Here is a 20,608-nt window from a genome sequence, read left to right as displayed (position 1 = left end):
TAAAAAGCTAATACTAGGCAAGCAGATAGAAACCAAGGTTAAATTCAGTTCCAAGGAGTTCAGGAATTCAGACCAACCCTTAGACAGGAGGACAGTTATATGACAGCCCCAAGATGGGAGAGACTGGGCATTTTGAGGCAAAAGGGGGATCCAGAATATAGTAGCAGATAGAATTGATGAAAACCTCAGCTTTAGACAGAAAATATTTGTGCTGTTATTCTCAGGACAAAAACTGATCTTTATCAAAGTTTGAGAGAGAATGACGTTTAGCAGTTTCCCTGTGATTTAAAGTCTATTTTTAATTTGGTCAGTGGTATTGAAATATAATTCACATATAGAAAAAATGCCTCCTTTTCAGAGTGCAGTTCTGGGAGTTTTAACAAATGTATACAGTCATATAATCATCACCATAATCACAATATAGACCAGATCCACTGCTCCATCAGTTTATTTTGCCTTTGTGTAGTTATCCCTCACCCTCGCCTCCACCCCTAGCAACCAATCATCCTTCTGTCCCCATAACTGTGCTTTTTCCAAAATGTCATATAAATGAAATGATAAATTCTGTGGCCTTTTGAAACTGGCTTCCCATAATGGTGACTCAGATGGAAAAGAATCTGCCTTCAATGCACGAAACCCCAGGTTCTATCCCTGGGTTGAGAAGATCTCCTGGAGGAGGGCATGGCAACCCACTCTAGTATTCTTGACTGGAGAATCCATGGACAGAGGAGCCTGGCAGGCTACAGTCCGTGGGGTCACAAAGAGTCAGACGCAACTGAGGGACTAATTTTCACTTTCCCATAATTAGTGTAATACATCTGTGCTTCATTTGTGTTTTTATGTGTACATATTGGGTTTTTTGTATTTTTTTTTAATCCCTTAAGCACAAATTGTGCAATGAAGTTTCTCAAACATGGGAAACTACAGGGAGTCAGCACTTGTGCAGTGCTATGGGCAAGACTTGGCTTGGGAAAACCAACTTTGTGATCATACTATCTCCCTGGTCAAGTAAGTATTTATTAGATTATCTTTTATTGCTGAGTAATGTTCCACTGCTAGATATACCACCGGTTATTCATCCATTCTCCCATTGAAACCTGTTTGGCTTACTTCTAGTTTTTGGCCATTATGAATAAAGGTACCATAAATACTCATGTACAAGTTTCTTGTGTGAAGATAAGTTTTTTCCCCCTTCAGGTAAAATAAAAATTTGACTTTAGCAAACAGGCCAGACTTTTTCCTAAATTGCTGTAACATTTTGTATTCCAAGCAGCTGTTAATGAGAATTCCAGCTGTTCAGCATCCTTGCAAGCCTCTTGAGATTTTCAGGTTGTATAACTGAGTGTTCTGTTTTGGTTTTCATTTTATTTTTGTTTTAGCATCTCTAATCAGTCTAATAGTGATATCTCACGGTGGGGTAATGATACTGAACACAATATATGTCTCTCAACTTATAAAAGTCTTCTTTGATTACCATTATCAGTGTTTTATACTTTTTAGTGTACTCATCTTGCATTTTGGGATCAGATTTATATCTAAGTACTTCAGTGATTATGATGCAAATTTAAATGCTATTTTTTCCATGAACTTTAAAAATTATAGAATAGACTTAGATTAAAAGAGATTTTTTATAATACAGAGCTCCTATATAACCCTCATCCTGTTTCCTCCATTGTTAACAACTAAGGAACTGACATTTTTGTATTACAAAACTTCATACTTTATTAGTATTCCATTAATATCTTTTTCTTCTATTCCTGGATCCTATCTAGGATACCACATTACATTTAGTTGTCATGCCTCCTTAGGCCCTTCTTCTCTGTGACAGTTTCTCACCCTTTCCTTGCTTTTGGTGATGTTGACAGTTTTGAGGAGCATGAGTTAGATATTTTTAGAATTTTTCTCAGTTCGGATTTGTCTGGCATTTTTATTATGATTAGACTGTAACATGTATAAATATATACATGTTTTTATGTTTATGTCTGTGTAATGTTTGCATGTATTTTTATAATTTACAACTGTAAGCAATGTGTACATATTTATATGCTTAGTATAAATGTATGAAATGTATAAGGTGACATTGGTGACTGATGACTCTAGTAGAGCTCAAACAGTGCGTAGCAAACTTCTCATCACATCATTCTGTCAACACAACCAATTCTTCTGAGTGGGCAAATGAGATCATACATCTCCTCCCCAACAAAGTATTGTATTTTTTTTCAGTCAGCCATCGAGGAAGCCCCTGCTAAAACAATGGCCATTATCCTGCCAGATGGGGACCCATCAGCTATCTCAGAAGAATAAGACCTCTTATCCTAACAATAGTCTTCTAAGGAAGGTCACAACCCCAGAATCTAAAGTGATTTTCTATATGTGACATGATCAGCCCTGTCTGTCATTACTAAAAACAGACAGAAAACGTAATTGCTCAAACACAGCTTCTAGTCAGGCACCTCATGACACAGTCCCTTCTGAAAGTTATTCCTCCTAACTCTGCAAATAATAACTAAAGAAATCAGGAAGTTTCCAATGCTGCTCTAGAGTTGTTCCCCAAACAATAAATTTACTCCATTAGACAGTAGTTCAACTTCTGTGTGACACTTTCATCAGGGATTGTGGTGTTCTTCTTGGTCATCCTGAGTACAGGATAAATTTCATGACTCCATTTCAGGTTCATCTCCTGGGAATGCTTTCTTTTTTTCCCTAGATTCTCAGTCTTTCTTAATCATTAGCTATGAAGAGTGCTTCTGCATAGGTGTTTATATGCACAAGGAAGTCCCCAAATTCATGTGACTTGCTTTATCTTGGTGGTCTGGAACTGAACTTGCAAGATCTCTGAGATAAGCCTGTATTTTTACTACATGCACATATTTTCTTAAGCATTGTATAGACTATTCTTATGCAAATTTAATCTTCATACACATGGTATTTTATTACATTATCTGTTGACAAACTGTCATTTTTTACACAATATTAATTTTTAGTGATTCATCTATATTGATACAAGGTACTCTAAATCATTTCATTCATTCTGAGATGTTTCCAGTTGTTTGTGCCACAAACAATATAGCTATAGATATTCTTGTCTCTTATGCACCTATGAGTGAAAATGCTGGATTATAGGGTATGCAGAGTATCAAATTGTTTATCAAAAGTCACCAGTACATTTTTTTACACAATTGTCCATACTTTCTTGAGATTTGCTGAGCTCAATATATAGCAATGGAGATGTGCTTCCTTTTATAGTTTTGCTTTGGTAAAGTCAATATGTAGGTTGCCTCACCTTAGCACTTGATATGAAATAATAGTATCGATTAATATTAATATGTCAGTAAAATATATTAAATAATATCTCAGAATTAGAAATAGTTTAATATGTAAATAATATATTTACTATGTTAAATTATATATTTATTAAATATACTACATACTATATTTATTTGTATAGCTAAGGAGAATACTGATTCAGACCGTGGGAGTAAAATCAGAAGTGATTAAAATTCATCTCTTATGAAGAAAATTTGGCTTTCTGGAAACCACAGGTCATTCCTTCTCCTTTTTCTCCTCCTTTTTACTTTTAAAATTCACAACCAAAAGCAAAAATGAAAATTTCAAACCATCTTATTGTTTTTTCTCAAATCAGAAGATTAATTTTTCTCCCCTGCCTGCCTCTGTCCTTTGATGAGATTCTGATATTTTATATAACACTGGCTTCTATGATTCCTCTGTAACTTAGTCTCTTTCTGCAAGACATAACTCTAAGAACACAATTAAACAGAACACAAGAGGGTTTTAAAGTAAAGATAAAAAGTTATTTCTCCCCAATAATAATGGAATGGATTTATACATGTTGCCCTATTGGTAGTTCCCAATCCACCACCAGAATTCAAACAGCAAAATATCTATACACTAGCAGTTTGAATTGTTTCCCGGAATGCCATATTTGTAAATATGTAATGGAAAAGAAAAAACAAACTCTAAATTGGGTTTCACATTTGCCTTGATAACATCCTCTTCACACAGAAAGCAGAACCTGAGCTACGGATGCTGCCAATGTAGGTTTCTTGTAGTAGGAAAAAATACCTGTGTGGAGAAAGCGTTTATTGTCTCCAAACATTTTGCCCTTGTCTCATATTGTTTCAGTGAGAATGTGTGCATGATGAGTAGCTTAGTCGTGCCTGACTCTGTGCCACCCTATGGACTGCAGCCCATTCAGCTCTTCTGTGCATGGGATTCTCCAGGCAAGAATACTGAAGTGGGTTGCCATGCCCTCCTCCAGGGGATCTTCCCGACCCATGGAATGACCCTGCATCTCTTACATCTCCTGCATTGGCAGGTGGATTCTTTACCACTAGTGCCACCTGGGAAGCCCTGCTCCAGGGAGAATACTCTCTCAAATTCAGTAGAAACTCTATCTAACAGTAATACTTTGTATAACTTAATTTCAAACATCATTTCAATAGTCCCTCTTTTGTGTCATCTAAAGTTTAAATCAAATTTTTAAACAGAGTTGTGCTTTCAGAGATTTATATTCACATGAGAGCTGTGTATTCAATTCTTGATGATCATTAGTTTGAAACTAATGATAACTCCACTCCAAACCTGAAGAATGAGAGGAAACATAGTTTGAATTTTTAAGTATCTAGCATGTAAATCGGACTTCCTGGATGGCTCAGATGGTAAAAGCGTCTGTCTACAATGCAGGAGACCCGGGTTCAATCCCTGGGTCGGGCAGATCTCCTGGAGAAGGAAATGGCAACCCACTCCAGTGTTCTTGCCTGGAAAATTCCATGGACGGAGGAGCCTGGTAGGCTACAGTGCATGGGGTTGCAAAGAGTCGGACATGACTAAGAGACTTCACTTTAGCTTTTAGCTTTTTAGCATGTAAATCTCCTTTACTTCATTGTATATTATTTGCTTTTGTTTTAATATTATAGTATTTTTCCTCAATTTTCTTCAATTTGTAATTGCAACCCAAATGAAATCATAATTACTAACACTTATTAAGGTGTCATTAAATGCTTACCATATGCCAGATAATTGTGTTGTTTTACATACATTTTATTCTCTCTATCAATTTATCAATCAATAATGCCCCATTTTACATATGAAGAAACTGAGGCATATAAAGACTTTCACTTATTATTTGTATTTATAAGAAAATCTGTCATTGTGTTTATTCAGTTTCAGACATTTGAAACAAAATAAAACTGAGAATAAACAAACTTAACAGTTAAGAACATTATTTAGAAATTATTCAGTTAAAATCAACAGAAATATAAAGAAACATAGTAAATTAATTACATGAAAATTTTCTTTAAATAAGCTCATTCAACCCCAAATCAATATGAAACTGAGACAAAACTGTCCTCTAAAATATTTTAACTACCTTTATTTAATGAAAGTATCTTCATTCATACTTTATTTCATTCCCTGTGTGAATTGTAGAAAACTATTTATAATTAAAAATAGATCTTTACATACTTTAAAGACTTTCAGAATGGTATTTTTGATTCCAGTCATTGTTGAAATCATTGAATTTGGGATTATGATCCTAACAAATCACTTTCTGTTCTCTTTGGTTTGTCATGGAATTCCTGATATTTTACTCTATACATCTGCTGCTGCTGCTAAGTCGCTTCAGTCATGTCCAACTCTGTGCGACCCCAGAGACGGCAGCCCACCAGGCTCCCCATCCTTGGGATTCTCCAGGCAAGAACACTGGAGTGGGTTGCCATTTCCTTCTCCAATGCATGAAAGTGAAAAGTGAAAGTGAAGTCTCTGAGTCGTGTCTGACTCTTTGCGACCCCATGGACTGCAGCCCACCAGGCTCCTCCATCCATGGGATTTTCCAGGCAAGAGTACTGGAGTGGGGTGCCATTGCCTTCTCCGCTCTATACATCTATCTTCCCTTAATTGAACAATCAAGTTTATGATGTGAACAGATAAGATTTTGCTGTTGAATTCTATTATATTTATCTCTTAGATTTCTGTTTCTTAAAAATGAATGAAATGAGGAAGGATGCACTTGTGTAGTTTTTTGTTTTCTCTTACCCTTACTGCTGCTGTTGCTGCTAAGTTGCTTCAGTCGTGTCCGACTCTGTGCGACCCCAGAGACGGCAGCCCACCAGGCTCTGCCGTTCCTGGGATTCACCAGGCAAGAACACAGGAGTGGGTTGCCATTTTCTTCTCCAATGCATGAAAGTGAAAAGTGAAAGTGAAGTCGCTCAGTTGTGTCTGACTCTTAGCGACCCCATGGACTGCAGCCTACCAGGGAGTACTGGAGTGGGGTGCCAATGCCTTCTCCATTACCCTTACTAATATTTAGTAAATAACAGAAGGAAATAGAAAATTTCCTGGAATACCTAAACAAATAATGCCACAATTAGTTTATCTTTTTATTAAAAAAGATGATTGCATACAATTGTGTGTTAGTTACTGAAGTAACATTTTAAAATAAGAAATGTCTTTTTATATTGAGCTATTTATTTTGCCTTTTGATAAATTGTTGAGATTTATACTTAGTACTGGGTCAAAAGAGAGTTTCCCCTGCCCTTCCAGGTTCTTCTGGCTGGTCTGAGAATTAAATTAATAGGAGACAGACTAACAGGAGAAAATCAAACCAAAGTTTAATAGCATGTATACTTGGGAGAGACTCAGACTGAGAAACTTGCAAAACTGGCTGGAACTTTCATCTTAAATAGCATTTTCAGCTAAAGATAAGAGGTTATGGGGGGTAGTGATTTGAGACTTCAAGGGGGAGGAAGGTAATTCACATGGAAATGGAAAAGCAAATATTTGGTAAACAAATGTTTGCTGGTCCGAGCAGAGACAATGGGACACAGAGTGGACTCTGATCTCTAGGCCCTGCCAAGTTTCCCCCCAACATACCTCATCCATATACTTCGTAGAAGTCTCTAGTGACAGGGTAACAGGTCCTGTATCTAAATTATTTTAGGCAGTTAAGTGGGGAGGTTTCAAGAAAACCTTCCTGATCTTTCTGCTTCTTCAAAATAATCAGTGTAAATTAATCTGCATGTCAAAGGGACATATTTTGGGGGTGGCAAATCTTGCTCCTCTACACTAGAATATAAAATCAATTAATTTGTACCTCTAGGAATAATCGAATCAGAGTTATATGTTCTATACTGAATTATGTTTCCTCCTTTATAACTTATGTATCATTTTTCATTAGCTTCCTCCACATGTAGAATTTGAGGCATATTTTTTAATATTACATTTCAATGTGATGAAAGTAACAATGACAGCAGGAAAATATCTGAATTTTATATTGTCATGCATGTTCAATTTTAAGGAAATAAGCATTCTTATAACATAAAAATTTGAAGATTTTACAAGATGAAATAGCTTTTAAATATTACTGTATCACTGTCATTCTAAGGAGGTTCTTTAAGTGCTTATTTTGATGGATTTAGATTCCACATGGAATTCACTCATTCATTTATTCATCAGATATTTATTAAGTGCCTGTCAGGCACCACAATTTGCACTGATCTCAGGTGGCCTCAGCCTGTAGCAGCTTGAAGTGGAATTTCGGTTCCTGATCAGAGACTGAAGTCTGGCCATGCCAGTGAGAATCCTAGCCACTAGACCACCAGGGACCAGGCCCTGGCCTGCTAGTTGTATAGAAATGATTTTTTCACATAGAAGAGGCAAAGTAGTGAAACAAGCAGAGTGTTTATGAGGAGGAATAAGAGTACATTTGGATAGACTCACATGGGTGGACTCAGAACGTTGTACCCTCATGATAATTTAAATCACTTTTATAAGGCATATCTTCTGGTTTCCTTTAGATCAGCCATCTTGCTTTGCCTGGTTCTGGGTCCATATTTGGGGTGTCTTAGTGTCCTCCCATGTATGTATGCGCTCATCTCTTAGCCAAGATGAATTCTAGTGAAGGGGCTTATGGGTAGGCTGACATCATTTCCTATGACATGACGCTCCCTCCTTTTTGACCTCTAAGGAGCCTTTCTGCACATGCGTAGTCTGGGAGGTCTCCTTGACTTCAAGACAGAGGAATATGTGATCTTTTACCTCTTATCTGGGCAGGGCTCAGCTTCTCCTCTCTCTTGCTATTTTGGAGTATCTGTCCACAGGGAACATCTGTCTCCTTCCTCAGTACTATATACTAAGAGTGCAAGATATGGCTTAAATATCCTACAACAGTCAGAAAAGAAAATGAACTGAGAGTTTAATTTAAAAAGCAAAACGGGAATGTTTATGTCTATTTCCAGAAGTAAGGAATTCTCTTATGATGAGAAAAATAATAATAAGCAATGATAAAATGTATGTTTATGTACTTGCTACCATTAAAGTAACTTCACTTTCACCATTAAAATACTAAGGACCTTAAGTAAAGAAGCCATGTCTTATTTTTGTCTCTTATTCAAAGTGAAATATCTGTTATAACCAAAAACCACTAGATCTCAGTGGCTTATCAAACAGAGGTGTGTCTCTTCTTTTGTCACAGATAAATTGGCTATCGGGTAGAAAGCATTGCAGAAGAGAGATTCAGAATGAGATTTTCTTTTCATTCAGTAGATCCACCACTTCTAGAGCCTCAGAGACCTCCTATGAACTGTCTGCAGCAAGCCTAGAGACAAAGGGTATCAGACACAGAGGATGGCAAGTGGTCCTAGTAGTCAGGCGGAGAAGGCAATGGCACCCCACTCCAGTACTCTTGCCTGGAAACTCCCCATGGAAGGAGGAGCCTGGTGGGCTGCAGTCCATGGGGTCGCTAAGAGTCGGACACGACTGAGCGACTTCTCTTTCACTTTTCACTTTCATGCATTGGAGAAGGAAATGGCAACCCACTCCAGTGTTCTTGCCTGGAGAATCCCAGGGACGGGGGAGCCTGGTGGGCTGCTGTCTCTGGGGTCGCACAAAGTTGGACACGACTGAAACGACTAGCAGCCTAGTAGCCAGGACTGGAAGTGCCATATATATATTATACCTGCTCACACTCTATAGGCCAGAACTTCATTGTGTGACTCAAACTTAACTCCAGGAGTTTCTGGAAAAAAGAGAACTTGGATTATTTTTTAACAACTTGCCAAACTCTACCAAACCAGCCCTGTGCCTGAGACATTTGCTATTAATAAATGTTTGTTGAATTCTTAGTTTGTATGAAACAGAACTTGAGCAAAGTAAACATACTTCTATAGCCCCTAAAATAATCTGTTTTGGATTTGTATTTTATAGACTTAATCTGTACTCAAAACTAATTGTATGTACTCTGGTAAGCAACTGGATATACAATATCCTTGAATCCCTATAACAGTAACCCTTTATTTATTTATTTATTTTTTAATTTTTCTCACAAGGAAAACAAGGATTCTCAAAAATTAAATTACCCGCCCCAAATCTTATAAGGTAGGCAGTCTGATTTCACTGAGCTTTGTTATTTGGCCGTGATTTTTTATAATTTTCAGTTTTTTAATATTATTGTTGGGCATGCAGTTTTGGTCATCATGAACTTAAGCAAAAGAACTTTGTGACTTAAATAAGAAATATATATTTGGTCTTCGTCCCTCTTTCTGACACAGAGCATCTAAAACCCTTGGAATTTCCTAAATGGTGGGAGCAATTGAGGTGTCCTTTGCTATTGTTGTTAATGAAGTGACTTTTGCATCCGCCCCCACTAAGGTTGGGGGCTGGTTTCCAAAGGAACCAACCAAGTGATTATATGGTTGAAACTTTGTCTCACTCCCCCATCCTTCCAGGAGTGGAGAGGGTGCCTGGAGGTTGAAGCCGTTGCATATGGTCAGTGGTTTAACCTATTGTGCCTAAGTAATGAAACCTCCACCAAAACCAAAAAGGACTGGCCTTGGAGAGTTTTCCCTGTACAGATTGGGGTTGGAGAGGGGGTGGTGTACTGGAGAGGACCTGGGAGCTCTATGCCCTGTCCCCATATCTTGCCCTATGCATCTCTTCCATCTAGATATAAAAGACAATGAACCAATTGATGCTGAAAGCTCAGCTTCTCTGTACACTGGTGCTGAATCGAATCTTGGAGACAGAGTTTGGGGTGAACTAGAAAAGGATAGCTTTATTGCTTTGCCAGGCAAAGTGGGACACAGTGGGCTCCTGCCTCGAAAAACTGTGTGTCCCAACCCAGGAGGCAATAAGAAGTTTGGTGACAATACTTCCCAAGAGAGGGCTTGCTGACAATATTAGGCTCTGTTCAGGGTAGTCAGGTCTCCTAATCTTGATGAGCATCTCTGGTCCCTTTAATCTTGCCTCAAGTGGTTTCTTGACTTCTCCTATCTTGATTAGCAACATTTGAATCTGCCCTTAGGAACTCGGGAGGTCATAGAGACTGGAGTCTTGCCTACAAGAAATGGGGAACACAAAAAGAGGCTTCCATGTCCCACAGAGCCTCTCTCAGTTTCACAATGACCTAGTAAAGTAAGATGTTTCTCTGAGTTCTATGAACTGCTCTAGCAAATTAATTGAATCCCACTAGAGGATCTTGGGAACCTCTCTAATTTATAGCCAGTCAGTCAGAAGTATAGATAGTAACCTGGCCTCATGATGTTGAAAGTCAGCTCTGGTGCTGACAAGGTGGTGTGGGTGGGCAGGGTGGTGCTGTGGTGTCTTCTCAGACTGAATCCTTAACCTGTGGAATTGGATGTTATTTCCAGGTAAATAGTATTCAAACTGAGTTGAATTGTAGGCCATCCAGCTACTGTTCCAAGAGTTGCTTGTTGTTTTGTATTAGTCCCTGACATTGAAATTGGTACCAGAACCTAGTCACATTTTTATTCTCTTCCCTTTTCATCCATCTTCACTGTGTGTTCGTAGTGTCTGATTCTTTTGTGACCCCATGGACTGTAGCCCACCAGGTTCCTCTGTCTGTGGGTTTCTCCAGGCAGGAAGACTGGAGTGGGTTGCCATTTCCTCCTCCAGGGGATCTTTGCGACCCAGGGTTGGAACCTGTGACTCCTGTGGCTCCTGCATTGGCAGGCGGGTTCTTTACTGCTGGGCTAGTCTCTTAGGTGGAGACAATGTTAGGACACAAAAGAGATTCACAGCAGGTTGAATAATGGCAATGTACTCTACATGTCGGAGATGGCAATGGCACCCCACTCCAGTACTCTTACCTGGAAAATCCCATGGACAGAGGGGCCTGGAGGGCTGCAGTCCATGGGGTCGCTAGGAGTCGGACACTACTGAGCAACTTCAGTTTATTTTTTCACTTTCATGCACTGGAGAAGGAAATGGCAACCCACTCCAGTGTTCTTGCCTGGAGAATCCCAGGGACGGGGGAGCCTGGTGGGCTGCCATCTATGGGGTTGCACAGAGTCGGACACGACTGAAGTGACTTAGCAGCAGCAGCAGCAGCAACTCTACATGTGGGTACATAAGCAAACTTGGTGGCATTGACTTTAAATATACTTTACTAATAATCTACATTTTCTGAAATAGCCCAAATGGTGTTTTATAACCCTGGCTACTGCCTAGGTGTTAATATAGGTGTTCTGTCAGTCATGGAGGTGTGGGTCAAAAGTGTTTGTTATAAGTACTGCACCAGAATGTTTTAAAACGGAAGGTAAGTGTTCTGAATGTTCATCATTAAATAATCTTATGTCAATACCTAAAAGAAGACATTAAAAAAATATTTTTATTTATTTATTTGGCTGTACTAGGTCTTAGTTGTGGCATGTGGGATCTAGTTCCTTGAGCAGGGATTAAATCTGGTCCCCCTGCATTGGGAGCACAGACTCCCAGTCACTGGACCACAAGGGAATTCCCAAGGACATTTTTAGTATAGCCTCTCTCCAGTACTATGAGACACTGAATACCATTAAATCAGATTCTAGGGGTTAGTATGATATAACATTGAGCTACAAGACTGGCCTAGTAACAATCCCCATGTCTTCTTGGAAAATTGTCCCCTTTATCATTCTGTGATGCTCCTCTTTATTCCATATATGATTTTTCATGCATTGACGTTAGCTTTATTTGAAATTTATACCTATTCTATCTTTCTCTTGATTAGTGTCTGCATGGTACATATTTCTCCATCCCTGTATTTCTTATCAATCTGTGTCTTTACATTTATAATAACTTTCTTGTAAACAATGTATAGTTGAGTCTTATATTTCTATCCACTCAGATAGTCACTATCTTTTAATTGGTGTAGTTAGACCATTTATATTTAAATTAATTATTGATAGAGTTGGATTCATATCAGTGACATTTTAACTGTTTTTGTATTGGTTGCCCTTTTCTTTGCTTGTCTCTGTTTATTTTTGCCTTCTTTTCTTTTTCTTCCTTCTCTGGTTTTAATTGAGCATTTTGCATAATTTCATTTTCTCTCTTCTTAGCATATCAATTGTACTTAATTTTTTGCATTTGCCCTGTAGTTGACAATATACATTTACAACTGATACATGAATAGTGTAATATAACAATATTGTCCCCAATTCCTCTCATCCTTAAAACATTACTGTCTCTCATTTCACTTATCTGTAGCCTGTAGTCACTGAATACATTGTTGCTATTATTATTTTGAGCAAACTATTGTCTATTAGATCAATTAAAATAAAAGATTTCATTTTACTTTGATTTATTCCTTCTCCAATGCTCTAAGTCTCTGACATATATCACTTTCTTTCTCTCTGAAGAACTTGTTTAAACATTTTTTTGTAAGGCTGGAAACAAATTTTCTCTTAATTTATGTTTGTCAGTGAAAGCCTTTCCTAATCCTTCACTGTTTTTCTTAATTGTAGTAAAATATAAAGAATGAAAGATTGGGATTTTTAAACCATTTTTAGTTCACAGTTCAGTGACATTAATTACATCACTCCTATCTCAAAAATTTTCCATCGTCCCAAACAGAAACTCTGTTCCTTTTTTTCTTCTTTTTCTGGTATTACCATTCCAGGTATGTTAAACCCTTTGTAATTGTCACACAATTCTTGGATATTTATTCCTTTTTTTTCTTTTTCTCTTTGTTTTTCAGTTTAAGAAGTTTTTATTGATTTCCCCTCAAGCTCATTGTTTCTTTCTTCAGCTGTATTCAGTTTATTGATCAACCTATCAAAAGCATTCCGTTTTTATTTAAGTGGTTTTGATTTCTAGCATTTCCTTTTGATTCTTTCTTTGAGCTTCTGTTGCAGGAAGGATGGGGGGGGTGGGGCGCCTTCCAGTCTACCCAAGAGTAGACTCTTGTCTAACGCTCAGAAATGAATTGTCCAAGGACGCATACACGCTGACAAAGCAAAAAAACTTTACTTAGGAGGAGGGCTCAAGCAGAGAGCAGCAGGATAAGGAAACTCAGGACTGCTCTGCCATGTGGCTCACAGTCTTGTGTTTTATGGTAATGAGGGTAGTTTCTTGGTTGTCTCTGGCCAGTCATTCTGTATCAGGGTCTTCCTGGTGGTGTGCAAATCTCCCAGACAAGATGGATGTCAGTGAAAAGGATTTGGGGAGGTTGGTAGGATATATGGACCGGTATCCACTCTCTCCTTTCTACCTTTCCTAAATTCTTCTGGTTGATGGTAGCTTGTTTGTTCCATGTTCCTTACCAGGACCTCTTGTTGTAAAGTAACTCTTGCTTGTGGTTATGATTGTGCCTGACCAGGGCGGGCAGTTTCAGTCAGCCGTTCCCTAAGATTTCCATCTCTCTGCTTATATTACCCATTTTTGCATGTTGTCCATTTTGTTTCACTAGAGACCCGAGTATATTAATTAGTCTTCATTTCAGTTCAGTTGCTCAGTCATGTCTGACTCTTTGGACACCATGAATTGCAGCACGCCAGGCCTCCCTGTCCATCACCAAATCCTGGAGTTCACTCAAACTCACGTCCATTGAGTTGGTGATGCCATCCAGCCATCTCATCTTCTGTCATCCCCTTCTCCTCCTGCCCTCAATCCCTCCCAGCATCAGAGTCTTTTCCAATGAGTCAACTCTTCACATGAGGTGGCCAAAGTATTGGAGGTTCAGCTTTAGCACCATTCCTTCCAAAGAACACCCAGGACTGATCTCCTTTAGGATGGACTGGTTGGATCTCCTTGCAGTCCAAGGGACTCACAAGAGTCTTCTCCAATACCACAGTTAAAAAGCATCAGTTCTCCGGCACTCAGCTTTCTTCACAGTCCAAATCTCACATCCATACATGACCACTGGAAAAACCATAGCCTTGACTAGATGGACCTTTGTTGGCAAAGTAATGTCTCTGCTTTTTAATATGCTGTCTAGGTTGGTCATAACTTTCCTTCCAAGGAGTAGGTATCTTTTAATTTCATGGCTGCAAGCAATCACCATCTGCAGTGATTTTGGAGCCCCCCCTAAAAAACAAAGTCTGACACTATTTCTGCAGTTTCCCCATCTATTTCAAATGAAGTGATGGGACCAGATGCCATGATCTTAGTTTTCTAAATGTTGAGCTTTAAGCCAAATTTTCACTCTCCTCTTTCACCTTCATCAAGAGGCTTTTTAGTTCCTCTTCACTTTCTGCCATAAGGGTGGTATCATCTGCATATCTGAGGTTATTGATATTTCTCATGGCAATCTTGATTCCAGCTTGTTCCAGTCCAGCATTTCTCATCATGTCCTCTGCATATAAGTTAAATAAGCAGGGTGACAATATACAGCCTTGACGTACGCCTTTTCCTGTTTGGAACCAGTCTGTTGTTCCATGTCCAGTTTTAACTATTGCTTCCTGACCTGCATATAGGTTTCTCAAGAGGCAGGTCAGGTGGTCTGGTATTCCCATCTCTTTCAGAATTTTCCACAGTTTATTGTGATCCACACAGTTAAAGGCTTTGGCATAGCCAATAAAGCAGAAATAGGTGTTTGTCTGGAACTCTCTTGCTTTTTCCATGATCCAGCGGATGTTGGCAATTTGATCTCTGGTTCCTCTACCATTTCTAAAACCAGCTTGAACATCTGGCAGTTCATGGTTCACATATTGCTGAAGCCTGGCTTGGAGAATTTTGAGCATTACTTTACTACCTTGTGAGATGAGTGCAATTGTGTGGTAGTTTGAGCATTCTTTGGCATTGCATTGCCTTTCTTTGGGATTGGAACTTTTCCAGTCCTGTGGCCACTGCTGAGTTTTCCAAATGTGCTGGCATATTGAGTGCAGCACTTTCACAGCATCATCTTTCAGGATTTTAAATAGCTCAACTCGAATTCCATCACTTCCACTAGCTTTGTTTGTAGTGATGCTTTCTAAGGCCCACTTGACTTCACATTCTAGGATGTCTGGCTCTAGGTGAGTGATCACACCATCCTGATTATCTGGGTCGTGAAGATCTTTTTTGTACAGTACTCCTGTGTATTCTTGCCACCTCTTCTTAATATCTTCTGCTTCTGTTAGGTCCATACCATTTCTGTCCTTTATAGAGCCCATCTTTGCATGAAATGTTCCTTTAGTATCTCTAATTTTCTTGAAGAGATCTCTAGTCTTTCCCATTCTGTCGTTTTCCTCTATTTCTTTGCATTGATCGCTGAGGAAAGCAATCAAAGACAAGGAAAGATATAAGCATCTGAATGCGGAGTTCCAAAGAATAGCAAGAAGAGGTAAGAAAGCTGTTCCTTACCTTGAACGAGGGTTATCTCCTCATGGCCGCTCCTCCTGACCTTGATCGTAGAGTAGCTCCTCTCTGCCCTCCTGCGCCTGTGCAGCCACTGCTCCTTGGACCTGGGTTGCTCCTCTCAGCCGCCTCCCCTGACTTCTGGCGTGTGGTAGCTCCTCTCGGCTTCCGCCCCTGACCTCGAATGTGGGATAGCTCGTCTCCGCTGCTGCCCCTGAACCTGGACGTGTGGTAGTAGCTCCTCTCGGCCGCTCCTGTTTCGACTCATTAATTAGTCTTAGGTATTGTAAATTTCCAGTCTGATAATTCCAACATCTCTGCTATATCTGAGTCTGGTTCTGATTCTTGGTTTGTTTCTTCACACCGTGTTTTTCACCTGTTGCCATACTTCCTTTTTGCTGAAAGATGTAATGTGTTGGGCAAAAAGAACATAGGTAAATAAGTCTTTTGTGTGAGGTTTTACATTCATCTGGCTGTGTGTTAGGCTGTATTTACTGGTTGCTAGAGTGTGGGTGTCAGAGGAAAAGATTCCCTCTGGTGTCTGTGTTTTGGTATCCTCTGTTGTATTTAGGTTTTCCTAGAAGCCGAGGAGCCTGGTGGGCTGCAGTCCATGGGGTCGCTAAGAGTCAGACATGACTGAGCGACTTTACTTTCACTTTTCACTTTTATGCATTGGAGAAGGAAATGGCAACCCACTCTGGTGTTCTTGCCTGGAGAATCCCAGGGACAGGGGAGCCTGGTGGGCTGCCGTCTATGGGGTCGCACAGAGTCGGACACGACTGAAGCGACTTAGCAGCAGCAGCAGCAGAGACATAAATTGAGTCTGAGCCTGGGAATTCTTTGGAACAATAACAGTTGCAATACCCTGCTACTGGACCCCTGTTGATGTGGTAATAAATAAGGGGGCAGAGGGGAAGTGTTCTGTAGTTCTATGATTAGGTCTCAGTGTTTTAGGGAGTCTGTGGCCCTGGACTATGATCTTCGCAAGTGCTCCTCAGCTTTTTCAAACATTACACAATGGCTAGGATGGACTGGGTTTGGGTTTTCACCTTTCCCCACATGGAAGGCTAGAAAGACCTGGAGTTGGACGTGTCTCTTCTCCCACCCAACACCCATGTTGGTTAGGCTCTGGTAAAATAGTTTCCCTTGAGGACAGTCTTTTGTTAAAGAGAACAAACCCTATGGGTGTTTTTGAAAGTGGTTTGCTTTTCCCTTCCTACTGATGGATGCATGAAATTTTTATTTAATCTTCAATCTGAAAACCAAGTGGTAAAATTCAATACCTGCTGGTAAAAGTGTAGAGGCCCCCACTAAGTATGGGCCTGCAGGAATCTTTATCTCTCAAATGAGTACACACTCAGTCTACAAGAATTCAATTACCCTTGAAATATTCCAACCAGTCTGACTGTGGCTTCTGCTCCTGGAGGCTCAGATCCTCTGTACTCATCTCTCTTTATTTTTGAACCAGCAGATTTCCCTGTAATCTCAGTTCTCTGATGGATCTTAGATAAGTTATTAATTTCCAGTTTGTTCAACTTTTTGTGAGGATGGAGGTTTATGACTTCTGAGCTATGTACATGTCTGGTAACCAGAAGTCACCATAATTTGTGGGAACAACTTACTGTTAAAGTCTATTTCCTTTAAAAGTTTCCTGCTGAATAGCAAGGAGTTCTAAATATTTTGGAAAGAAATTTGTCTTGGAAAATATATGTATGATTTCTTAATAATTAGCAAACTTCATAAAGAGTAAGTGTTAGTCGCTCAGTTGTATCTGACTCTTTGCAACCCCACGGACTCTAGCCTGACAGGCTCCTCTGTCCATGGGATTCTCCAGTCAAGAATACTGGAATGGGTTGCCATTCCTCTCTCCAGGGGATCTTCCCGACCCAGGAATCAAATTTGGGTCTCCTGCATGGTAGGTGGATTTTTTAACATCTGAGCCACCAGGGAAGCCCTTGTAAAGAGTAAACCCAACAATAATTAAATATATGATAGTTGTTGGGCAAAATATTTCAAAATCATCACTTCAATTCACATAACCTACAATCCCTCATTTTTGTCTTTGAATTACCAGTGTGAACTACAGATTAGAGGTTCCCCAATTACTCATTTATTAGAGTTTAGCTGTGCTAGTTTTTTTTTTTTAACAGTTTGACTACATGTTACATAGTACTTGAATCAAAGCAATCTGACAATTTTTTACATAACACATCAGTTGAAGTCTTTGCTCAAGTTATTTTTAGAAAATATCTGTCTTGTCATTTGCAGAGAACTTCTGACATTTAAAAATGCCCGTGCAATTATTTACAGGTACTCAGCTGCAGTGTGGAGATTTTAAAAACAAGTCATGTTACTCAGATAGCAAATTGTGAATAAATGTGTCATAGGTTGGGTTTCCTGAGAAGCCAACTCCGAAACAATGTAATTTGCAGCAGATTTTTTGTGCTGGAGTGTCATTGGGATCCAAAGCTGTGGAAGGGAGGAAAAGAAAGCAGGAACAGGAGGAGAGAGCAGTCCAGTGTTGAGGCAGGCCCATCAAGAGTTTCCATCCATCCCTTGGAGGAAGCTCTGGAATTAGACTGGTCCTTCACCATCTGTTTGTGTCATCTTTGATTTCTTTCATCAGTGTTTTATAGTTTTCTGAGTAGAGGTCTTTTGCCTCCTTAAGTAGGTTTATTTCTAGGGATTTATTCTTTTTGTGGCACTGGTAAATGGGATTGTTTCCTTAATTTCTCTTTCTGATCTTTTGTTGTTAGTGTATAGGAATGCAAGAGGTTTCTGTGCATTAATTTTGTATCCTGCAACTTTACCAAATCCATTGATGAACTCTAGGACTTTTCTGGTGGCATCTTTTGGATTTTCTAGATTTAATATCATGTCATCTGCAAACAGTGACAATTTTATTTCTTCCTTTCCAATTTGGATTCCTTTTTCTTCTCTAAACTGTATTGCATGGTAGTGGTGAGAGTGGGTGTTCTTGTCTTGTTTCTGGTCTTAGAGGAAATGCTTTCAGTTTTTCACCATTGAGAATGATATTTGCTGTGGGTTCATCATATATGGCCTTTGTTATGTTGAGGTAGGTTCCCTCTGGGCTACTCTGGTGGCTCAGATGGTAAAGAATCAACCTGCAATGCGGGAGACCTGGATTTGATCCCTGGGTTGGGAGGATCCCCCGGAGGAGGGCATGGCAACCCACTCCAGTATTCTTGCCCGGAGAATCCCATGGTCAGAGGAGCCTGGCGGGCTATAGTTCGTGGGGTCACAAAGATCAACATGACTGAGTGACTAAGCACACACAGCACAGGTGCCTTCTACGGGCTTCCCAGGTGGCACAGTGGTAAATAATTCATCTGTCAGTGCAGGAGACACAGGAGACAGGGGTTTGCTCCATGGGAAGATCCCCTGGAGGAGGAAATGGCAACCCACTCCAATATTCTTGCTTGGAAAATCCCATGGACAGAGGACCCTGGAGGTCTGCAATCCATGGGGTTGCAAAGAGTTGGACACGACTGAGCACATGGCACAGGCAAGTTCCCTCTATGCCCATTTTCTGGAGCGTTTTTATCATAAATGGGTGTTGAATTTTGTCAAAAGCTTTTCCTGCATCTACTGAGATGATCATATTTTTTTAATTGGAGGATAATTGCTTTACAATATTGTGTTAATTTGATTGTATGATTTTTATTCTTTAATTTGTTAATATGGTGTATCACATTGATTGATTTGCATATATTGAAGAATCCTTGCATCCCTGAGATAAATCCCACTTCTTCATGGTGTACGATCCTTTTAATGTATTGCTGGATCCTGTTTGCTAGTATTTTGTGGAGGATTTTTGCATCATGTTCATCAGTGATACTGGTCTATAATTTTCTTTTTTTGTGATATCTTTGTCTGGTTTGGGTATCAGAGTGATGGTGGCCTCACAGAACGAGTTTGGGAGTGTTCCTCCCCCTGAAATTTGGGATCAAAAAGCTAGGCCTTTCTACTCCTATATTAAGCAGTCTTTGGATCTGGGCTGTCTGCGAGTTGTTATGTTGAGTAAGCAGCTGAAACGACATGTAAAGGAGCTGAGAGTAAATAAGGCAACAAGTCTTTCTTTGAAGACAAACTGTGTGTTGTATCTCTCTGTTCATCATGGCATGATAGTTGGACAAAAAGCACATTTCAATACCTTCTTCATTTAAACATGATTTGAGGTTAAACAAAAGTCAAGGAATTGAGAATTCCTTGAAAATAACAGTCAAGGAATTTATTTTATCACCTCAACAGATATTTATCTATATGTGAGACTGAAAGTGTTAGTTGCTCGGTCATTATTATTATCAGTCGTGTCTGACTCTGTGATCCCATGGACTATAGCCCACCAGGCTCCTCTGTCCAAGGGAATTCTCCAGGCAAGAATACTGGAGTGGGTAGCCATTCCCTTCTCCAGGGGATCTTCCCAACCTAGGGATTGAACCTGGGTCTCCTTCACTGCAGGCAGATTCTTTATCACCTGAACCACCAGAGAAGCCCCTATATGTGAGATTAGCTAATATAAAAAGCAGATATTCCTTTTACAGGAAATTTTTACAAAAGAATGTATTACAAACAAGAAATAGGTCAGACACTTAAAACACTATATGATCCCAGTAAAAGCTGCTTCTATAGAGTGGTGTCCTTTTTATTTTAGTAAAATTGAAATTAAGATGGCATCTTGCTAAAATGTATTACATGTGCTATTGCTTTTATAGTCAAAGTGAGATGAATATTATTTGAATTTTTAAAAAATGATCTGTGATCAACATTTTGATTACATGTTATATTATATTATGTTAAATTATATTAATTATATTATATTTAAAGTTGGTGTGTACCCAAGAACTCCCTAAGAGGGTGGGTCTTGTTGGATTGGGAAAGTGACTATGGGGACAGTATTTGTTAAAAATTTAATTTGAAGAATTTCATACTGAGCTAAAAACAAACAGCAGTGTAGATGAGAAAGACCAGATGTTCACTGAGATGAAGGTTAAATCAAGTTTTGCCAGTTGTTTTAAGG

The 20,608-nt window shown here is 39.3% G+C and overlaps 1 long non-coding RNA gene and 1 other non-coding gene across 3 annotated transcripts in view; one reads left to right on the top strand and one right to left on the bottom strand.

Moving 5' to 3' along the window:
* The window catches only part of LOC123331776, a 496,106-nt gene that overhangs the window by 316,721 nt on the left and 158,777 nt on the right, over positions 1 to 20,608 (top strand). The window lies entirely within an intron of this gene.
* LOC112582413 lies at positions 852 to 1,016 on the bottom strand. Its single transcript, XR_003106951.1, has one exon. It is a non-coding gene; the product is annotated as a U1 spliceosomal RNA (small nuclear RNA).

This window comes from Bubalus bubalis, chromosome X (assembly GCF_019923935.1).
Source record: "Bubalus bubalis isolate 160015118507 breed Murrah chromosome X, NDDB_SH_1, whole genome shotgun sequence".
Taxonomy (NCBI): domain Eukaryota; kingdom Metazoa; phylum Chordata; class Mammalia; order Artiodactyla; family Bovidae; genus Bubalus; species Bubalus bubalis.
This window is presented reverse-complemented; position numbering and strand designations above follow the sequence as displayed.